Here is a 13,921-nt window from a genome sequence, read left to right as displayed (position 1 = left end):
TTTCTTCAGTGGTAAGTTGATTGTATTTGGTTTGAGTGTCCCTCGGGCTGTGCCATCTTCCATTCTGTCCCTTTGAAAATTATGTCGAGTAAATGAGAGGCAATGTAAGCATCTCCATTTCAGGGACTGTAGTGTATTTTATATATATATGTTGTTACTTCACATCATAACACTAGGTTTTGTTAGAAACTTGTTTTGCTCTCTCGAATTTTCAACTGCAAAAATGGTCAAATGCTTTCCTTGAAGTTCCCTATGCAAGTCTACAGTGTGCTACTGTCCACTTCTTACTTTCCTTTCAGAGAGAAGAATGCAGCAGTATGTTGGTCTGAAAAGAGTGGTTGCTTTTTTAGTTAGCAGGAAACATATGCTGCAGATGTTTCAAAAATCTGGCTTTTAATATACCTTTGATATCTAGTATGTCAAGCTGTTAGTTTTGACTCATTCTCCCTTTAATTGGATAGGTTATGTGTATCCTATATGTTGCTGTGATAGATTCCTAGGAGCTGAAGTGAACTGGCATACCTGACTCAGGAGTTGGTGATTTTTAATGTTATGGATATTTATTTAAAATAGAAACTCTTTCTTAAGTTTGCAGTATTTTTTTTTCATCTCAACTTTATTTCAGAGTGACTGCATAAATTGTATGACCTGTTTCTCCAGTTGCATAACCAGATTATATAGGCCTTTCCCTACAAGAATGGAAAAGAACTAGTCAGATTCTTTTTCTCTTTTGTTTTGGTTTGTGGGGTTTTTTTTAGGTCGGAGTGTTCTTGTTGGTACCATTTATTTCTTTTTTGCAAATGTGGAGTTCTCAGAAGCTGACATTCTGAAGTGTTACAATTTGGGATTGCCAAGAATATTTGTGATAACTGGCCAGATGTCTCTAAACTGAGTGTAATGAACACACACACACACTTTTCTTGAAGAGGTGGAAAAAGCAAGGTGTGCATATGATGCATAACAGAAGGATGCTCTGGCTGCTTAGTATTATGAATGGTGTAGCTGCTAACATGCTTCTCAAATCCTAAGTGGAAAGTTTCTTACCTCCCAGGAACTCCATATTATTTTTGAGTGCCCTCATGTTGAACTCAGTGTAGTTGTTGATGAGACCCTATAAAGCATGATGTCCACATACGTGCACAGACACCACAGTCATCAGTTTACCGCATGCACACAGCACTGGGAATAGAACTTAAGACCTTCGCCTCCGCAAACACAGCTGCTCATCTGGCTGTGGGCTTTGTAGCCAGCAGAGGGAACTGATAAACACTCTCATAGGGCTGCTTTATATATTTTTTTCTAACCGAGAGAGGGCACTGATTCTTACTCCCTTTTGAAAACGGTCCATCACATGTCACCCCTCAACAGTTTCACCTGCCATTCAAGAAGCAGCAGACTTATATTAATCTTGCTTTTGCTATAAAATATGGACTTGCATGAAGAAGCTTTAATCATCAAAAGATGTCCCTAGACTGCATAGTGGTATTAATCCCCTGCAGTGCAATTATGAGACATTAAATTCATTACACATCAAGACAATTACAGAAACACATCCAACATTTCAGGAGTACAGGGAGACCAAGCACAATTGTTTACTGATGTGTACAGAGAATAGGCACAGTTATTGCACAAGACCCACACAAGGCTTCAGAACCAGGACTCATCATTATCTTTTTAAACACACAGAGCTCCACAACTTTTGCTGAAGGAGAATTCTGTTAGCACAAAGAATAGATCTCACTATCTGGAGGGAAAGCCACAAAAAGGCAACATCACTTACACAAAACTCTAGAAAGTGTAAGTGGCAAAAGTAAGAAACTTTTGTACAGTTAAATACAGACATTTGTTGTTTTTAATCAGACAGAACAAGCCACCTCTAATGTTTTTGTCTTTTCTTGTTCCTCCCTACAATAACTCCATTGAACCACTGCTCTTTTAGAAATATGACACTAGTGAAAATTAAAAATTATCTCCCTGTAGAAAGAAAGAACACACAGCTTAGAATAACTGGAAGGCCAAAAAAGTAAGGGAAAATATAGGGATATATTTAAGCTTCAGGGATAAAACTTATTCTTTCCTCCCGTAAGATATATAGCAAGACACAGAATAAGTAGGCAGAAAATTCTGCCTTGTAGATGTGCTCATGGACGTATGAAAATTGTCCTACCTTCTACAGCAGGTAGTGACATGACCATTAATGGTTCTTTTTCTAGTCCTTATCACTCTTGCTAGTCCTCCAGTTACCTCTCACACATTCACTATTTTATCTATGAGCAATGCATGCTTAGTGGTAATTTTCAATTTAAAAGACTAAGAGACAAGGCCTCCATTGCTAGGGTAATTACGCTAGAAACTGAGCATCGGAATGTGTTCTTTTTTTTTTTTTTTTTTGAAAGTGCAGCATTTGCAAGGCCACAGGAGCAATTAGGAGTTTGTACCCTCATAAATTAGCTCTAGCTCTAGGGTTGAAAACTAAAGGGATAGGGCAAAGCTGGTGGGTTTTTTTTCTTTTTTTTTTTTAATGGGTATTAAATTATATCCCATATGTTTATAGAGGTGACACGATAGCGAATGTAGAAAAGAAAGGAAGAATATATTCTATATGCCATACAAGATCCATGTGAATAATTTTGCTTAAGTACCATGTGCTTCAATTTGAGCTCTTCACTGCTACTGAGTTACCAAGACTGAATTCTTACAGCCAGATGTTGCCCATCATTTCTGGTCCATGGCAGTGGATCTCTGCTTGCTCATCCTGCCAAGAGTGGGTTGGTCTCCTTTAACCACAGAGGGTAAGAAAGAGGTGGTCATTTGGTTATTTATTTATTTATTTACCCCCTCCAAGAATGATTTGCAAATCCTGTTAAGGGGTTTGTAAAGGGTTTCACAGGAAGTTTGAAAGTGTTAGGAGTAAATTACCTCTCTCAAGATTTGTCACTGGAATTCTCCCTACTGTTCAGCCCTAAAGAGTCATGCAAAGACAGATCAGCTGCAAAGGGGTAGACTTTATAAGGCTGAATACAAAATGAAGCATGGGATTAAAGTGCTGGATGGGAACCCAGAAGAGCTAAATCTGACTCTCTACCATGAATTTTCACTGTGACCATAAGCAAAACAGTCCATATATTTAGTATCAGCATGGCCAGAGGAAAACATATCTCTGCCTCACAGAGGGGCGGGTGAAAATAAATTCATGAAGATCAGAATGTCTCACAAGCAGTGGTAGTGGCAGGCTTATGCATAGATAAGCAGACAGTGATATGTTTATCCTGTGTTTCTAGGTATCTAGTGTAACACTTTTAACAGCAGTGGGAGTTATACTAGTGGCTTAAGTGGGCATTAGTGCCCTAAATTAACACCTAAAAAACCTAAGCACAACAACCACCAGGAGAAACAGCTGAGCATGCCTGCTTAATACTTAACTGGTCTGTGGCTGAAAAATTAATATAGCCTCTTTACCTTTATTTTGTTATTTTTAGATGTTATGGTCATTACTCAAAAAATCTGAATTCGTTCTCCTACTGATTCACTTTCTTTTTTTAATTGTGGTTGTAGCACTATTTTAAAATGACAGTATTTTTGTCTTAATATCAGTATGCTTTGATCTTATAAAAAGGAGTTTCAGATCAGCACAGAAGTCAACAAATGCATTCCTAGACATCTGAGTTCTCTTGGAGACCTGCTGGGTGCAGTTTCCCTTCATCCCCTGCTGCAAAGTGATGCTAAGCTGAATTATCTACTCAGCCTAAGAGAGAAATTGCTCAGAGGAGATTCTGATCTAAATTAGATGCATTCCTTTGAATAGAGTTTTCTTAATATGTCCTGCAATCCATTTTTCAAATGCCAAAACATTACATTTCACAGCAGGCTTTAATAAAAGGTATTTTGCTAGATACACATTTCCTGTGGCAAATGCATTTTTTTTAATTTTTTCTTGAAAATTGCTCTGTTAGAAATTTTGATTTATCTGGTAGAGTAAAATTCTGTGTGAACAATGAGGCTTTACTGCCAGATTGCAGACCTAAATTCTATATGCATTACACTTAAAATCACATATCTATGTTTTACAAGAGGGGTGTTTTTGGAGAGGGAAGGGAGGTTTGCTATAAAAATCAGATGTTAACTAAGGAATAAAATTTTGTAGCTCAGAGAGAGAATGCCAGTTATGAGGAAAACCACTGGGCTCTATTCCTGTCTTCTGTGGGCAATTTATATGGATTACCTGGATGCAAAAATAGTTTTACTGTAAGCCTGCTATAGAAAACACTGTACTTTGTTTTTTAATAGTTCCATTTGTTTGGTTTTTGGGGTTTTATTTGGTTTTTTTTTTTTAAGATACTTATGTAATCTTCCAGGCAAATAGCTGAAGGCAGTGTTTTCTTTTCCCCATTAGTTACAATAGATAACATGTAAAATACAGAAAAAATATTAGATACAGTATACAGAAAAGGGCACTTTGAGCAGAGTTCTGCTGTTCTTATACAGTTCTATAGCTTAAAATGTTGCAGCTAATGTGAGTACAGCAATATGTGGACATAATTCTTTTTTAGAAAAGACTTTTTATTTGGGGAAAGAACAAAAAAGTCAATTTAGAAAGAGAATTGTTTGGCTATCAAGAAGAAAATATCACTCTCTAACTGCAGAATGTATTACATAGAGTACAAACAAACAATTTACACACAGCATTCACTGCTTGCTTTGGTAGTTCATGCTTTCCCTCCTCTCTGAGCACTGGAGGGAGGCATTCTAGGATTAGGATTTCTATGATGGAATTTCTTTAAACAGGTGACTGTGTGTTAAAAGTGCACTGACTCACACAACATGAGAAACTGGTACTAGTCACTAATAGATTCATCTCTGTGAGGATGGATAGATGACTAGAGGTGAGTGCAAATATAGTTTTGAAACCACTTTTTAATGTTTCAACTGTTCAGTAGCTGTCTCTGAGGCACTTAACTATTCCTTGCTCTAGCATTAGAAATGCCTATGTAGGCAAACTGTAGATAAAATATAATTCAAACTGATCTAGAAATTTCATAGAGACGCAAGGTCTGTTGTTCCAAGAAACAGAACTTTGCTTGTGAAATGTGTACTTTAAGCATATTTGGTACCAGATAGTGAATTCCATCAGCCTTATTACTGTGCTTCTGTGAGGGCTTAAGTTCCATCACACTTTTTTTAAAGGCAGTGAAACCTGTGAAGATGCACTTCAGTCCCAAGATTGGCTCAATCTGGCTAGTAAATAATAACAGTAATAAAAACCAATTCCTTCCTTAAATTAGCACTAAGCTTTTTTTTTTTCCCCCTCAAACAGAATTTAAGGAAGCTTTAGAGTGTAGGTTTTTGATAACTTTGACTGGACTCAGAAGGGAGACTACTAAGAGGCATAATAAATTGTTAGAATTGGTCTGGGTATATTAATCTCTTCAAAATCAATCAGAAAGGGAGAGAAGACCTTTTCCCAGCCACACAGTGTTTCCCAGCAAGATCTGTTTTTATTTCATTGCTAAAACAACAGACTGTTACTAACTTAAATGTCAGATGACACTACATCTGAAAAAAAAAGGGGGGGGGGAGGGGGGAGCCAGCACCAGCCGGCAAGGCAGTGCTAGAGTTCACATTAAGACTTCCTCACAATAGCTGGTTAGAACAGAAACCTGAAGTAGCAGTAATCTTACCTTGAGTATACAAGATCCAAGGAGAGAAGATCACTGGCTCAAAACAGTGGAGGACTGAGAAAGTGCTCTCTGATCTGCTGCTGGTAGCATGCACTTGGCTTTTATGTGCAGGTGGGAGGAGCTGCTCCCTATGGTAGGTGGGCAGTGAGGATAGCAGGCAGACAGCCTTCAGAAGGCATTGTAGAATAGGTTTTTGCTCTTTGGGGACAGAGAGAGGGAGGAAAAGCCAGCTGGATGGCATTTACAGGAGAAATAGTGTTGGATTTATTTGTTGTTGTTTTTTCTTTAAATATTTAATTAACTAAAGAGTTTCTACTGTATTTGTTTCTCTGAATCTGAATCTCTGAATTATTCCAGTTACAGTTATAATGCTACTAGGTCTCACTTTGTCTTTTGGAAGGATTTTTACAGCAGTGAGATCATAATGCAAAGTAGTTATGAGAAAGGCTGGTGTTTCCCTTTCTAAGAAGGGATAGCTATGAAGAAGCAGCCCCTTGATCCTTGAAGTTGTCTGTTTACTCAGGGATTAAACTTCCTTTATATCCCAAATGTCTACTACATCTCAGCTCTGGAATCCTTCTAAGTTTCTGTTGTGCTGAGCTACCCAGCTTTTCCTTGACACAGCTGTAACATGTTCCATCTACACACTGACTTTCTAGCAGTTTCGAGCAGTTTTATTGTTCCCTGTGTCTGAGTTCTAAACAATTTTCCCAACTGGTATTCTCAAAAGGCGAATGTAGCCAAAAAGACAAACCAGTAGGAATACGCATTCCTGGTGGTTTCTGTGTAAAATTGTTCATTTTAACTCATTCATTGCTTTCAGGGCACAGAAGAGTGGATGGCACAGTGTCCAGACACTGGCTCCTGCAGGTGAAACAGACAGTTGTACCCATCTGGAATACTCTTAATTGTGTATTTGCACATGTCCCTGCATGAGGCTTCTGGGCCTGTATTGTTTACCATAATACATGAGTAAAACCTGTGTGGTATTGGAACATTAGTGAATGGAGAAAGCCAGAAAGATCAAACAGGAAGGGAAGGACAGTGGTGTGAAATCAAGGGAGAGGCTAGAGGCACATCCTGATTTAAAATCCAGGGAAGACCAGGCAGAAAAATGAATGAGAACCTGAGTTTACAGAGTTGAGATAAGCAAGTTTGTAGTGAAGGTGATGGAGATGAGATATGATATATACTGCTTCTTGCACTGAAGGGCCAAACCGGTCACTGGATAAGGAGGTATAAGATGCTTATAGAACTGGGGAACTTCGTCAGTATCCTGAATTTGCTCTCAGTGTTAGACTCTTGTGTTTGTATTTTGAGATCTGAATATATATACTATGAGCAGTGTAAATAGGTCTCAAGTCCTAAGATATTTGCGTTGGGAATGCTTACTAAGTCTTAAGATGGACTCAGAGTAACATTCACTTCCTTATCTTTCTTCTCCTTTTCTCTTGACTATAATGAGCATTTTTTTTAAAAATAGTACTGAGTGAGTTGATCAGAACATATTTAGTTGCATGCAACTTTATTTGGTTTTGTCTTTTTAGAAAAAGGCTTACAAATCAAGCACCCATCAACTTGGATGTCAGTGTTATGTGGCAGAAGTAGCTGCATGACCTTGGTGATGTAGCCTCTGTGAGATTTAGAACTGTCAAGCTGAAAAGGACTGGTTAAATTGCTAGTATTTCTTGCAGGTATCAGGTTGCTGTTGGATAGGGCAATTTGTACATTATTGCAACTAATTGGGGAAAAAAAGTCATGTTATTTTGTTATTTCTGCAGCACTCAATTACAGTTCTCATTAAGAAAGGAGTTTCTGCTCTGAAGAGATTACAGTGTGCTTTTAGGAAGGCTACACAAAGTAACAGTAACATGGGAGTAGGGAAAGCAAGGGGACAAGTTACTGCGATAAGTTTATGTAATTAGTTCAGTTATGGCACCTTGTAATGGTTCAATTGATTAAATGATGTACATAACCTGGAATTCTACTCAGCTAACATCTAAACAATCAGATGGTTTTGTACTTAGAGAAATCTAGGTCAAGATTTTCAGAAATTAGAGAGTAAATAGGTACCCCTGTCCTTATCTGATGATTGAACTGTTCTTACTGTCTCAAAATTGCTAAGCTTTCTGTAGGTCCCTTTTAAAATCAGTGGATACTTCTATAAACTCAGTACCTTCTAAAGATCAAGCTCTTTTTTTCTTGGGAACAAAAGTTTAAATGTAGAGGACTAGCTGTATGTTGATATTTTTATTTTATTTTATTTTATTTTATTTTATTTTATTTTTTTTAGCTCTTGATCCTAAACTTCAGGTGCTAAGCGCCACTTCACTTCTCAGAAGTGAGTCAGTACTCAAGCCAGCTCAGTGTAACTCCTCCATACTCTGTTGGTTGTGCACACTGATCATGTGTCCTACTGTACTGCAGACTCAAGGGTAGCCTTACCTTTTTATACTTCTAGAAGAGAAGAATTAAAGGAGTTTTTTTTTCATTCTTTCCTTCAGGGAATCTTAAAGCACTTTACAAGTGTTAAATAAACCTACCAACACATAAAATAGATAAAAAGTATTAGACCTATATTAATGATTATTAAAGTACCACCATGATGCAATTATATGGAAGATTACCTGATGAGACTAGAACGTTAGGCACAGACCTGTGATTTTCTAGTTACTGCATCGCTTATCTTCCCTAATGAGATTTTTAGTAGATGAAAACTTTACCAAAATATCCGTGGGAAATTTGATTTAGGTTGTCACATGATTGACTGGATTTTGGGGCACACTGCCAGGCTGGACAGTAAATTCAATGTAGACACATGGCGGGAAGGGTTGTCATGTTCCTATGACTAGGAGCAACATCCAACCTTTCAGTTTCCATCTGACTTTTAAAAATAAAGTTATTCTTTCAAGAGACACTTCAGTGCTCTAGCCCTCTTTCTCCATTCTTGCTCCAAAATGTCCAGATTGGATTCCAATGAGCTTCCAAGAATTGTTTGAGGCAGCCTGTGCTGTCAGCCTGTGCTTTCCAAAATCCATATCAGGTATTTGCTTTACCTGATGGTAGGGCTACACCTGTAGTGCATAATAGAACTGTTAGTAAGGGAATCAACTTCATGAAAGTACCTTAAACTTGGATAGATCGTTTTACCACACTTTTGGGAACCATGCACATTTGCTTTTCAGTGAGTCTTCTATTAAATTAAATTTGTTCCAGCATACAAAGTGTATGGCAAAGAACAATTATTAACAGAGGTGGCATCATCCTTAAAACACAGGTTAAAACTATAGCTGTACAAATGACAGGCATTTCTCTCTAGGTCTTTTAAAAGGAGATATGCCAAAATTCCTGCATTTGTTCCATAAAGGAATTAAGTGATTACTCTTAGTTTGCCCTGAATGTAACTGAGCTAAAACAATGTGGCTGAATGTGTTGGTAGTGGATGCAGAAAGAATCACCCTGAATAGATTGGGAGGTTGAACCTTTGCAAATAAATGACAATTTATGTAGCATCACAGCAACAGCTCAGGTAGGTGGCTACTTGCTGTTTGGTGGTATTATCAAAGGAGGAGGGTCCCCAAGCAGTTAGATAGCATGGTGATGGCAGAAGATTAGCTCTCAAGATCAAGGTGTCAACATTTTTTTTAAACACAAACCAGACAGAATTAGAGGGAGACCTCCTAATGTAAAGTGGGATAATACAGGTAATAGTAACCTCATGAGGTAGAAGTTAACTCTTCCAAATTTCAGCTATAATTTTTAAAATGCCATAATTAAAGAAAGAGGAAGACATTTCAGAGTTTCATTGTGACATTTGTTGATAGAAAAATATTCTGAACAGCCTACAGGTAAAGTTCTGTTAACCTACACAGCCCTCATGTAAATATATTCTTCTTTTCATCTTATTTGACTGTAGGACCAAAGACATGAACAATTTCTCCATTTGACCAGTAGTATATTTTATTAACCTGTGATTTCAGGCAAGATTCTGTCTTCTGTCATGCTTCCCATCATTGTAAGTTTTATCCAAAGTCTTCCCAGCAAATTTACCTTTTAAAGAATTAAATGTGACAGTGTTGCAGTTTTTATAGAGCATTGTTGGTTTTTTTTTTTACAGTACAGATTCACAAACCTAGAGGGGGGGAGTAAGGGGAGAGAGTGAACCAAAGTGCCAGCTCAGTTAAATTTGTTTTCTCTGCATGATACCGAGAATCTGTCTGATATTGCCTTTCAGATTTGCGTCTGTAGATTAGGGCCAATCAGATGGTCTGGCTACAAAACCACTGTATGCCAATCCAATGTAGGGTACAAAATCAGGATACATTTTGAAAGTGCAGATTTTGCATTCTAGATAAGCATACACCAAGGCCTGAATGTGCGTGTGGAGGGAGCACATTTAAAAGATACATGCCTACCTCAGACAATGTTTCCTCCTGTATGACAAGTTTCATTCTTTAGCACATAACTTGATAGAGGCAGAATTGAAAAAAAAAAACCAAACCAGAAAAGAATTGATACAGAACATACTGTAGCCATAACTAATGCCATTTTCTGTGCATCTTGGCTGTGCTGGTTCTGTTTAGTTTTGTGTCCACCAATGAAAAGGGAATGCAGTCCAAAGCTGCTAGTATTAGATCAATCAATCCAGCCTACGATTGCATCATTTATCTCCTATATTTACTGATTTCCTGTACCTGTGTGTCAACTCTGGAACTTCCACTGGGATTCACTAGCTGATGTTGATGCTTACTATATCAAAACAGAAAAAAGATACATACTTTTTTTTAACAGAGTGACTCTTGGCAGTGTTAACTTAGAGTGGCTGTTTTTCTAGAAGGTATATGATATAGCATAAGCCAAGTTGAACATATAAAGGCTGGGAATTCACTGGCCGGGGAAGCAGTTCTGCTAAAAACAATGGGAGAGTCTTGCTAGTCAGCAAACTGAATGTGAGCCAGTAGTAGGCTGTGGCAGCAAAGGAGGACAACAGTATCTTGGACTGTAGTAATGGAAGCACAGCCAGTAGCTCGAGGAAAGTGATTATCCCCCTCTACTCAGCACTTACTAGGCCATATTTAGAAGACTACGTCCAATGTTGAGCCTCCCAGTGCAAGAAAAATATCAATGAACTGGAGCAAGTTCAGTGGAGGGCCACCAAGATCATCTTTGGGGCTGCAGCACTTGCACTTTGAGGGAAGGCTGCAGGAACTGGGCTTGTTCAGCCTGGACAACAGTTGCTTTTGGGGGGACCTAACAAACAGCAACCTCCAGTACCTATGAGGAGGTTATTAAGAAGGTGGAGCCGGGCTCTTCACAGTGGTGCAAGGACAACAGGCCTAAGTTGAAAGAAGGGAGGTTGTGTCTGGATATAAGGAAAATCTTTTTCCCTGAAAGAACAATCGGGCAGTGGAGCTGGTTGTCGGGTGAGGCTGTGCAGGCTCCATCCTTGGAGGCTTTCAAGAATCATGTGGATAAAGCCCTGAGCAGCCTGCTCTGACCTCATGGCTGACCCTCCTTCAAGCAGGGAATTGGTTCGATTAGAGATTTTCTAATGTCCCTAATTATCCTGTGGTCCTATGTTATTGTACAAAAATATTGAGTAAGTTTTCACTCAGGTGATATTGTACAAGAGTTCAGATTAGCGAGGTTTCAGTTCATCTGCATTTCAGAGATTGGGGCATTGGCCCAGGGGATGAGCAAAGTTGATAAAGTGTCCCTGCATTCAAATCTAGTGTTTGTGCATTTCTGAAAAATAACCAGGATAACACATGGAAGTCCTAACTTTTAGTGTATGATTGAGGATTAAATAAGACGTGTCTTCAGTTCCACCAGAATGTGCTTGGTGGCAGTATTATGCATTCTGTGTGTGCATTTTAAGTATTTTTCTTTTAAATAAGTTTCATGAAAGTTTATTTAATGAAGCCAAGTGGCACACATTTTGGCTGTAATATATATTCTTTTAAATCTCTCTGCCAAAAGATTATATTGTGTTTTTTATTTTAGAAAGATAATTTGTGCTCTGTTTCAAATGAAATATAGCATCCTTGGGAAAATATATTTCTGATCAAAGGAAATATTTGGCCCAGTGACACTGAAGTTAAAAAGGGAGTGAAACAGAATTTGAATAAAAATGTTCATGTTTTCTAATCTATCTCTACCACACAGGTCTTACGCCTTATTTCACAGATATTGCTCACTTTGTAACTACACAATTAAACAGTTTTGAAATAATACACATTTTTTGCTACCTTACTTACATCATTAATAAATTCTTTCCCATTCTGCACTAAAAAGCCGTATACAGACAGAATTAAATTTTTTATCTTCATTAATTTTCAAATTGCCTACTATTACGAGAAAATCACTAAACCATAGGAATTTGATCCCAAACATTGTGACAATATTTTCTTCAGGACTGGAAAAAAAAGTAGGTTTATTGCATATTTGGTCATTGGCAAAATTGTTTTTAAAGTCTAATGACTTTTGAGGTTTTTTTGAAACTCAAAATGGGCGTAAATTGTTCTGGAAATGGACATGTGGAAACTTTGCAAAGAATACCTAAAACACATCTTGTAGTAACAACCCACACTTTCTTCAAATTGCATCAAATTTTAGTGTTGGGAGAGACACAATATTATTTATCCTAACTCCTGAGAATACAGTGTAAAGGAAGCGGGCCAGCTTCTGCTCTCAGTTGTACCATGGCAAAATAGGAGTGTGAGCACAGACGTGATTAGCAATGCGCACACAGATTTCAGTGGAGTTGCATTGCAATCCTTCCATCTTTTTCAGTCTTCTTACTTTGCTATAATAGATCAGAGCATGGCCTATGGAGTGTTTAGCAAAGAGAGCCTGTCAGCTCAATGCCATTTGCAAGTGATTCATCTATTCCATTATTTTTATTATATATTAGGTTGTAATCAGTCTTGCTTTTATTGATTTTGGTTCACAGTTCAATGTTTCCATTACTCTTTTCTAGTATAGACATTAAACCACACTAACTTGTTCCCAAGAACCATAGGCTAAGTTCAAGTAAGTTAAGAACTACCACAGTTATTTTATAGACTTCTTTGGTTTTCTTTTCTTTCCTGGGTTTTTTTGGTTGTTTTTTTTTTTTTTTTTAAGCAAAGTACTTCAATGAACTTCTAAAAGAGCAGTCAACTCTGGAAACAAGTCCTCTGAGTTCGTATTAGCATGATGATTAAGATGACATTTGAGTGCTCTGTCCAGCTTGTGTCTCTGATCTTTCATAGAAAACCACTGAAATCATTACTACCAGACAACAGCTAGATCAAAAGAAGTTCTGGTATGGATGAAAAGTTTTTCTGACATTGCTGGTGAACAGATATAACACTCAAGCAAATCTCAGTGGTGTTAAGCTTTTTCAAAGTATTGGTTTATTATCGAGTAAGAAATTTGCTTGCCACCATGTTCACCTGGAGGAGAAAAGGAATACAAAATGAGTGCTTCATGACACATCAGCATTTCTGCATGCGTTCCCAAGATTGATACTTTGATCTTTTTTTCCATGGTGTTTCATCTGGAAAAAGCTCTTTTCTTGTGAGTATTCAAAACATTACCTTGAAAGAATGAATAGAAAATTATCATTTCTATGTATTATATTCTGGACAAAGGCCTTTTCCTAACTGTAGAAATTCAGTTAAGACAACTCTTTGAAGTTTATAATAATTTCTTTGGTTTTATTAACTTGTCTTACTTTGCATAATGGATACATTCGCGGGATGTCCCCCTGCTCATGTTAAAACTGGAGGAGTTAGATCAGTGTTGACTATTCTTTTTAAATTCTATCCAAAGTTTTAGGTAGCCTTCATTAACGCATTGTAATGCATTTAGTAATGCTAGACAAACCAATGACAAGAGAGTAAGTAAGTTCATCACTTACTTAACCAAGACCTTTTGCATTTAAGATGATAATGGTAAGCTTGTTTTTCACTTGTGTTTGTCTTTTGGAGGGACTTCAGTGGCAACCTACCAACCAACCTGCAGAAAGGATTTTCCTGTTTTCCTCATCTCTGATCCCCCTTTGGCCTAGATACTAAGAGAAGCTTTTGTAAAAGTAAAGAATATTGCATCTGATTAATCAGAGAATTCTTCTCCTAGTGCAGACCAATTATATTAGTGTCAGGAGGATGAAGCATCGAGAACTGTCTTATCTTTGTAATAGCAGTGCGCTTCCACTGCTGGAGAAGAAGGAGAGTAGTGCATCTAGTACAGACCCTACA

General features: G+C 37.7%; 1 protein-coding gene across 2 annotated transcripts in view; it reads right to left on the bottom strand.

Moving 5' to 3' along the window:
* Positions 1-5,730, bottom strand: part of COL8A1 (collagen type VIII alpha 1 chain) — a 93,421-nt gene extending 87,691 nt beyond the window's left edge. For both annotated transcript variants that reach the window (XM_050895434.1, XM_050895452.1), the window contains exon 1: positions 5,679-5,730. The gene's annotated coding sequence lies outside the window, so the exon portion shown is untranslated. The remainder of the gene's footprint in view (positions 1-5,678) is intronic.
* Positions 5,731-13,921: the final 8,191 nt, after the last annotated feature.

The sequence above is a fragment of the Gymnogyps californianus genome, chromosome 1 (assembly GCF_018139145.2).
Source record: "Gymnogyps californianus isolate 813 chromosome 1, ASM1813914v2, whole genome shotgun sequence".
Taxonomy (NCBI): domain Eukaryota; kingdom Metazoa; phylum Chordata; class Aves; order Accipitriformes; family Cathartidae; genus Gymnogyps; species Gymnogyps californianus.
Note: the sequence above shows the minus strand (reverse complement) of the source record. Positions and strands in the feature narration are given on the sequence as shown.